Source organism: Mus pahari, chromosome 8, assembly GCF_900095145.1.
Source record: "Mus pahari chromosome 8, PAHARI_EIJ_v1.1, whole genome shotgun sequence".
NCBI lineage: Eukaryota > Metazoa > Chordata > Mammalia > Rodentia > Muridae > Mus > Mus pahari.
Genome location: NC_034597.1, coordinates 51621961 through 51631300, shown reverse-complemented (window position 1 = coordinate 51631300; position 9340 = coordinate 51621961).

Genomic DNA, 9340 nt, shown 5'->3' with positions numbered 1-9340 from the left:
AGCCTAGGAAATTAGTGAGAGGTGGCAGACCTTTAGGATGCATAGCCTAGAGGGAAGAAGCTAGGTCATTGGACCATGCCACTGGAAGGGAAATTGACATGCAGACCATGTGCTCTCTGCCATAATGTTCTGCCTCACCTCAAGTTCAGGCATCATTGTCAACTGACTGTGAACGTAAACACCAGAAACCAGGAGCCAAAGGACAAGATTCTACAGGGCTGGAGCAATGGCTCACTGGCTAAGAGCCCTGGCTGCTCTTACATAGGACCTGGGTTTGGCTCTCACTCATCACCGATGTGGTGGCTAACAACCATTCAAAATTCTAGTTCCAGGGATCTGACACTCTGTTCTGGCCTCCGCAGCTACCAGGTAATCACGTGGTACACATACATATGGGGGAGCAAAAACACTCATAAAAATAGAATAAAATAAATGAATCTAAATCAAATTTAAAATAAACGATTCCAGGAGGTGATGCTGAGGCTCAGAAATGCCAATGTGACCTTGGCTCCAGAGCTAAAGAAGCCCAGGGTCTCAACTGAGCCCAGAGGCCATCCATACTCCATTGACAAGAAACTCTGCATCGACCCTCTCAAAGGTGTTGAAGACTTAGAAACCGACGGACAGATGAGGGAACTGAGGTTTGAGAACAGTTTTGCCAAGTCCATGTGGTGACTGCCAGATGCCCATACCTGTCTCAGAGTGATGTGACCACAGAGTTCATAAAAATAATGAAGCCTCGTGAGCCGATGAGATCGTAAAGGACACTGCTACTGAGACTGACACCCTGGATTTGATTCCTCAGGGTGTTCTCCGGTCTCCACGTATGTGTTGTGGTGTGTGTGCACACACACAGGCATTCACACAGACATGCACGCACACACAGGGGCACACACGTACATGTCATCAATAGATAAGTAAATGCAATATAAGCAATGAACACATCGACTCAAATTTTCACCGCTATACAGATTTGCTGTGCTCTGTGCTGGTTAGTTTTGTTAACTTGACACAAGTTAGAGCCATTTGGGAAGAAGGAACCACAATTGAGATGGAAAATGCCTCCATAAGATCAGGCCGGGGCAGGCCTGTTGGGCATTTTCTTAATTAATCATGGGGGAGAGCCCAGTTCACTGGCTAGTGGCACCCCTGGTTAGGCAGCCCTGGGTTGTATAAGAAAGCAGGCTGATCAAGCAATAAGCAGCATCCTCCATGAGCTCTGCATCAGCTCCTGCCTCCAGGTTCTTGCCATGTTTTCCCTGAATAATGAATTGTATTCCATGCCGTATAATCCAACTAAGTCCTTTCCTCGACAAGTTGGTCATGGTGTTTATCACAGCAACAGGGAGTCAAATGGGACGCACCTCAAATCCATTCAGTCATTTGGCATTCCTTAAGTATTTCTTGTGGTCCCCAATCTCAAGCCCATCAACTCGGCTTTGGGAAGTGTAGGACCGGAGAGCTCACACAACACTTGTGGAAATGTCCCAGTTCCTTCCGTCCATTTTCCCCCTAACTACAAATAAGTGATGAAAGGCCTGGCCTGGCAATGAAACCCATCAAAACGTCAGATAAATAACCTCCCTTTAACCATCCCAGTATTCAGGAGGGCTGAGGCAGGAGGACTACCATAAACTCAATTATCAGGCCAACCCAGTGAGTTCTTGTCTCAGACAGATAAACAAAGGAAAACACTAAAACCAAACTAAACAACAACAAAAACAATCTACTTTAACCCTGGGGTGTAATTAAGTGGTAGAGTATTTGCCAAGCTGGTTTCCATCTCTGCACACTGCCCCCCCCCCAAAAAAAAAAACCCCAACAAAAACCCAAACAAACCAACCAACAAGAAATTCTACTTAGAAAAATTTATCTGGTGCAGCTGCCCACCAAGCTCAGTGTTCTGAGTCAGTTCTGTGGTTGACCCCTTTGTAAATCCAACCAAGAAACCTTTGAATCCCATTCAGGAAAGGGAGCACTTTGTTTCCCTGAGATCAAAAGCTCCATCTAACAAGAAAGGTCCTAAGACCGGTTCCTTTCTTCTTCATCATGGTAGATTTGCAAGCTTTTGTGGGACTCATAAACCAGGCAAATCCATCACTGCAGAGGATGCTAAACTGGGAGTGGTCCATCTCAGCATCATTAACGATTCACTGTGGAAGTCAGCCGGCACTAATTCTCAGGATTAGCAGGGAGCTTGTTGCTGGGAACAATTCAATCTAAAAATACTGTGGATATGAAACAAAAAATGAAGCACATTGTGCAATTTTATCTTTAAAATCTTTTTTTTTTTTTTGGTAGAATTTTGCCCATAACTACCTTAACCCTGCTATTTATCACACACTGTTCTCAAGCTCAGTCTTCCTGCCTCCGACTCCTTAGTCCTGGGATTACAGATGTTTGCCACCACACATGGTGTGGTTTCCATCTCTGAGAGATGACTTTTTTTTTTCCCCTAAGAGGAACTAAAGTCCTCGTAGATTATTTTAGTTCTGAGCAGATATGATTTTAAACCTTCCTTTAAACTACAGATATTTAAAATTGTTATGTTACCCTGAACCTAGTTATCACAAATCAGGAGTCAGGCATGGTGGCCGCACACCTAATCTCAGCACTGAAAGCTGAGCCAGGAGGATTGCCTAGAGTTCAAAGTGGAGAGGAATGGTTTTTTGTTTATTTTGCTGTTGTTGTTGTTGTTGTTGTTTTGCTTTATTTTGTTTTGTTTGATTTTTAGTGCATTTGTTGGGATTGCCTTGAGAATGTATCACAAACCTGGGACTTTAAACAACAGAAACTCATTTGTTACGGGTGGGTATGGGGAGGCTACAGTCTGGGATCAAGTGCTTGGGGGCTTCATGGAAGGCCAGCTTCCCTCCCTGTCCTTTTGTATTGTTATTCTTCTTCTGGACACCTGACTTCATGTCCACATGGGGAGGGGACATGCTCTCTTCCAAGAACATCAATCATACGGGATCAGGGCCTACCCTAAGGACTTCATTTTAACTAATTACATCTACAATTACCCTTTTTTTTTTTTTTTTTTTTAAATAAGGTCGTGTTCTTAGGTTCTGAGGATTGGGAAGTCCCTATGGTTCAGAAACTGTACCAGCCAAAGCAATGGCTAGACCAGTGGATTACAGCTAAGCAATGCAAGATTTTCACCCTTAGCTTGGCAGAGGCTGGACAAGGGCCTAGTGAGAGGAAAGGCTTCGGGCTCAGAACATCTGGTTTTTTGTTTGTTTGTTTGTTTGTTATTTTTTGTTTTGTTTTGTTTTAGTTTTTCCCCTGGTTTGAGGGCTTGAATCTGGGGCCTCAGCTGGGCAGCCCTTTGCCCACCGAGCTTCTGTCCTGACCAACTTTATCTTGAGGGTTAGAAGGCTAGGAGGACAAGATACACATAGAACATCATATTTTTTCCCCAACTGTTCTCTATGTCCTCTGAGGGAACCCTAGTTAATGAGAGTAGTTCCCCATCTTTTTGAAGGAGTGGCGCTGCGGGCCTGAGGCAGGGGCTTATGGCTGCCAATGGCTGACTGTGCCTGGGGTTTTCTGCTCCAATCACAGGCCTCTGTTTCCTAGAGGTTGTAAAAGCTTTCTGCTAAAATGTTCCATCAGCATAGTTTCCACAACCATGGATGGAGCTTGAGCATCCTTCTGTCCTCCCCTTGTTGTATTGGTCATGTGAACATGAGGCTGGGGAAGTCCAGACTCCCTGGGGTGCTGAGCTAGTCCATCCCCCAGCTTAACAAAGAGGCTCCACTCAATCTCTGCCCTTCTGAAGCCATGCACAGTGCAGGTTTAGGTAGGCATCTGGCATCCAGGAAGGTAGGCTTCCTTTATAGGCTGAGGACCTTAATGAGTAAGAGCGTCTAGTCTAACAGGATGGTATGTCTGAGGTCTCTAGGGGATGCTCTATTGTCCCTCATACTGTCTATGATCCTCTCTCCTGACATCATTTCTGCGGAGGAGAGTGGCTTACTGACTCTGGTCTAACAAGAGGCATCGTGGCTCCAGGAATTAGCAACCCTCTGTTGACCAAGTATTTGTTCCTGCTTCCTCCAGACAAACAACACCAAGGGACAGAGCTAGATGAGTCCAACCCTGCATTCAAGAGCCCCTGACTCATCCTAGGACAAAGCCCTCACCGGGCAGGGGAAGAGGGCTTAGACCTCTCATGGTCAGCTTTCCACTAGGTTGGAAAACAGTATGAAATGTCGGGCATGGTGATGCACACCTTTAATTGCAGCACTCAGAAGGCAGAGGTAAGTGGATCTCTGTGGGTTCGAGGCCAGTCTGGTCTACATAGTGAGTTCTAAGACATCCAGAGCTACAGGGTGAGACCCTGTCTGGGGGTTGATAAAGAAGAAATGGAAATGTCTCTGTAGATTCAGGTTTTGAAATCTTATTCTGCAAATGGTACTACTATTGAGAAAGGCTGGGGGACTTTGGGGGGGCTGGGGCCTGGTTCAGGAGGGGTAGGCCCTTGAAGGTCATACTTGGTTGCTGGTTCCTGTTCTAGTTATGGTTAGATAAACAGCTTCTGTCATATTCTTTTACCACCAAGAACTATGTTTCCCTTGCTGTAGTGGGCTTAAACCGTCTGAAACCATGAGCTGAGATAAATCTTCCCTGTGGTAAGTTGATCCTGTTAGGAACTGTGACCCCCCAGAGGGCGATGCCTTGGCTCCTGTCACACTGCCAGGCCGTGTGGTAATCCCCCCCTTCCCTGTGCTTTCATTTTCTGTAGTTCAGTTCCTGGAGACCAACTGTGGTCCAAACATGTGCAGTCCATAAGTGTTGGATAACTTTTACTACAGTAATTGTCAGTAGTGCACATTCAAAAATAGTCATTGTTCTTAATGTCTTATTGTACCTACTTTATAAATTAAGCTTGACCGTTGGTATTCCATAGCGAAAAGCACATGCTTGTTGAAACTATTGTTAGGCATCCCTGATAGATAACTGCCCTTTCTGCTGAGGTGAAAAGCAGGAACGCCCTGGGATTGATTACATGGGGGGCATTCATTGCCAGCTGCAGTCTATGATGCAGCTTTTCAATCATTCTCTGGACTGATACCCCCTTCTGGTCCTCCCAGACACTCGTATTTGCTCCTTTATCTCTCCTCTCCAGCTGCACATATACCTGTCCTGGGCACACTCAGCCTTGTACCCAGTGCGGGGGTCCACCCTGTCCAGGGCCAGGGGTCTAGAGTAGGGTCTGGTGAAATATGGTTTCATGTGCTATTGGTTAAAAACATCTCCTAGAGGCTATTTCCTGGAGATATGGGCCATGCCAATACCTTTGCCTTAACCATCTGTCCCGTTCCCTTGCTCCTGGGACCCTAACTCCACATTCTCTTGCCTCCTTCTGCGTGACACTGACTCTGCTCTCTGCCCCACATGTGAGCCCTAGGGGTGCAGTTGTCAGCTCCACCCCAGCCACCTGTTGACCTCTCTGGAGCTGGAGAGCTGGCTGCTCCACCCAGCCACCTGTGCCTGAACCAACCCTCACCTGCACCCTTTGGCCTATCTACCACCTGTGGAGTCTCTGCCTATGGCACTTGCATGGCCAGATTTCCCGCCCCCACCCCCTCACCTTCAGGTATCTCTAGCACCTGCCCCAGCTCAGCAGGAGTATCTAGTTCCACGCTGGGCTCTGTCTGGCTTCTCTATGCTCACTGACATTAACCCTTCTGTGGCTATGGGCAAAACATGTTCATCTGTATACCATGTTGAAGACACACAGATACAGTGCCTTTGGTATTTGAGATGTATTAGTTCCAAGATCCTATCGACACTCAAACCTGTGGACGCTCAGTTTCCCTTTATAAAATGACATAGTGCCTGCATGAAATCTACATATAGCCCTCTTGCTCCAGGACATCTCTTGAATACTTAATTCAGCGTGACTGCAGTGCACAGAGTGGTCATACCATATTGTGTAGGGAATGATGGCAAGGGAAATCATCTGTTACATTTGGCACAGATATACTTATGTTCAAATACTTTAAACCCAATATTGGTTGAATCCATAGATGCAGGACCCATAGATGTGGAAGGATGATAATTTTAATTCCTTAAGCTGATTCAGATAGCCTAAGATTGCTGCTGCTGCCTCTTGGAGGCACAAGAAGGCTTGGTTATTGAGGATTAAGCAGTCTCCATGGGCTTCCTCTCACTGAGACAAACACTCAGACATTCCAAGTTCTCTTGCCCATCCTGATTGGCTGAGCCAAGGGGATGTATCCCAGAGGCAGCTGACCTGTGCTATCTCTCTGATCTATACAGGCCTCCCAGTCTCATCCCACTGGGTCTTTGGGTACCACTGGGTCTTTGGGTACCACTGGGTCTTTGGGTACTAGCATCCTTCTTTACACCTGACCCTAAGCCCATCCTCTGCCAAGGGCAGCAGAAACACATTTTTGACATTGGCTCCTTTCGATCATCAACTGTGACATCCGTGTATGACATTTCTTGGGCCAGCCCTAAGTGCCTTTAGATCCCCTAGCGCTCTTGTCTTGTAATATATCTCAGTACATCAGGAGGAATTCTCAATCTTTTTCTGTTCATAGGGTTCCTGGGAAACCTGCACACAGCACAGGGGAAGTCACTGTCTTGAAGTTCTGCCCCCAAGAGTAATACAGATGAACACTGAGACCAGAGCCGTTCTCTACCTTTGGCTTTTGTTGTATGAGATAGGGTCATTATACATAGCTCAGGCTGGCCTGAGAGATAGGGTCACTATATGTAGCTCAGGCTGGCCTGAAACTCGAGATCCTCTTGCCTTGTCCCATGTGCAGGAATTGCCGGTGTGTGCCACCCATATCCAACTAAATTTATTTATTTATTGGGACAGATCGAACACCAGTCTTTAGGCATGCGAGACAAGTTCCCTGACACAGAGCTACAGCCCTAGCCCATCAGCCTCCACTTGTACAGATAAGGAAATGAGGCTCAGAGGTTCTGGACATTTGCCTAAGGTCATATACTAATTAAGCAGATCTAGAGCCAGAACTTGGGCTCAGCTCTTTGGCTGCCTGACAGAGTGCTCTATTACAGGGCAGCTGGAGTCAGGTTGTATTCTGCCAGCCATGGTGTGTGTGTGTGTGTGTGTGTGTGTGTGTGTGTGTGTGTGTGTGTGTGACTGGGAGGGGGTTAGGGGGTGGAGGATGGCTTAACTAAACAGATTTATGCTGTTCTGCCAAAACAGCAGACTCAAGACATATGCTGTTGCTATAAAAGAATGTATGAGGCTGGATAACTTTTTTTTTTAAAAGAGTTTACTCAGATCATGATCCTTATTTTTGTCTTGTTGGTTTTTGAATTGCTTGTTTGTTTGTTTTTCAGACAGAGTTTCTCTGTGTAGCCCTAGCTGTCCTGGAACTCATCGCTCTGTAGACCTGGCTGACCTCAAACTCAGAGATCTGCTTGCCTCTGCCTCCCAAGTGCTGAGATTAAAGGTGTGTGTTACCATGCTCAGCCAGATCATGATTCTTAAAATTAGATACCAAGGACCAGGGGGCTACATCTGGTTTGGGCCCTACAAAATGTCCTAACATAATGTAAAAGTAGTTAGGAATGTACATGCATGCAGATAAGATGAAACATGGGGGTAGCCTCTACTTGTAACAATGGTTCTCATGGTAATGAATGCAGAGCCTTGAGAAAAGGATTAATCCTAACAACCACCCACCCACCCCACCCTCCAGCACACAGAGGACCACACGTGAACATGATCTCCAAGCTGTAGCATCTTCACAATGCAGTCAGGTTCCAGGCCTATAGCTAATATTTGACTTTAAATCTGTAGTGAAAGACAAAGTAAGCCAGGCTTGGCGGTGCATGCTTGTGTGCCAGCACTCAGGAGACCAAAGCAGGAGGATTGCTGCAAGTTTGAGGCCAGCCTGTGTTATGTTCTGAGTGTGTGATCTCAAACACCTTCCTCCACATAAAAGAGATGGCAGGATGGATTCTCCGATCTATGTGGCAGGAAGAAGGGAGGAAAACTAGGGTGACCTCCAGCTGGGACTTCTCCTTTAAGGAGTTGTCCCAGAAGCCCCACTTTTGACTCCACCTTGGCTTACTGGCTGAACACTGCCATATGGTCAACCTCAGCAGCAAGGGAGTCTGGGAAGGCAGCGGTTTTCCCTTTGACCTCTTGGGAGGTACTGGGATGGATGGCCATTTAGCATACCTGCCATAGGGACCTCTATCACTCTCGCTTCTTTTCCCTTGTTCTCTACTATCAATAACATTCGTTACCTTGTGGGCCTCACCTAGCTCGACCAGTCCTCCCACTAAAAGCACTAGAACTTATCCTCTTATTCATTTATGGGTAGACACCCACAGTGACCCACAGTAGAAAACCAAAAGGGTTTCTGCCTTAGCTGCGGCAGGTCATGGCTCTGCCCTTTAGTCATGGCTACCATGAGGCTGTGTGGATGAAGATGTTAGCCATTGCATTACCCAGTGGTGTCCAGGGTGGACGCCTGGGCACAGAGACTCGTGACTTCCTTAGCTCCATTCCTTTACACGTGGTACCTGGCACACACAGGGCACAGAGCAAACATATCTCTGGCGAATACTGGCCTTAAGATCAGATGATGTCAGCCTGCAGGCTCGCTGCCAGCTCCAGGCAGGAGACTTCCTTAAGGAAAGGGTCGGGCAGGGGAGCCTCCAGATGGCCCATGTTCCCCTCTGCATTTACCTAAAACCTGAGGTCTTAAAGAAAGATGACTCTTTGGCACAGGATCTCTATCTGGGTCCCTGGCTCAGGGTCACAGGACAATTTTAACCTTTACCCCCACCCTAGAGACACTGGGGGTACAAACAGAATCTCTGCAGGCCATAGTTAAGCTCCAGCATATTCTAGGCTCTTCTGTATACATTTAAAACAAAACAAAACCAACCAACCAACCAAACAAACAAACAAACAAAAACCTGCTTTTAACAAAGGTGCCCTGTGAGCAAGCTAGTTGGGCCAGAGCACCCTCTTCTGGCTCATGCTCCACGCCCCCAGGTGATAGCTGGGGACGCAGGCCTGTCTCCAGCAAGAATCCTGTTGGGTGGGTTTAGTCAGTATCCCTCTGGTCCCTGAGCTTCTTCTTAGCCAATCTTCCTCCTCTGATCTCTATCTGCTCCTTAACTCTGGAGTCTCACGTGCTCCTGCTTCACACAGAGATCTGAGCTCAGCTGCTCATCCACAGTCCGGAGATAGTGCTTCTGCCTTCTCCTTATCACTGCAGTCCTGCCAAAGCCGTCCTTATGTTCTCGCTACAGTCTACTCTCCCTCTCTCCCTCCCTCCCTCTCTCCCTCCTCCCTCCCTCTCTCCCTCCCTCT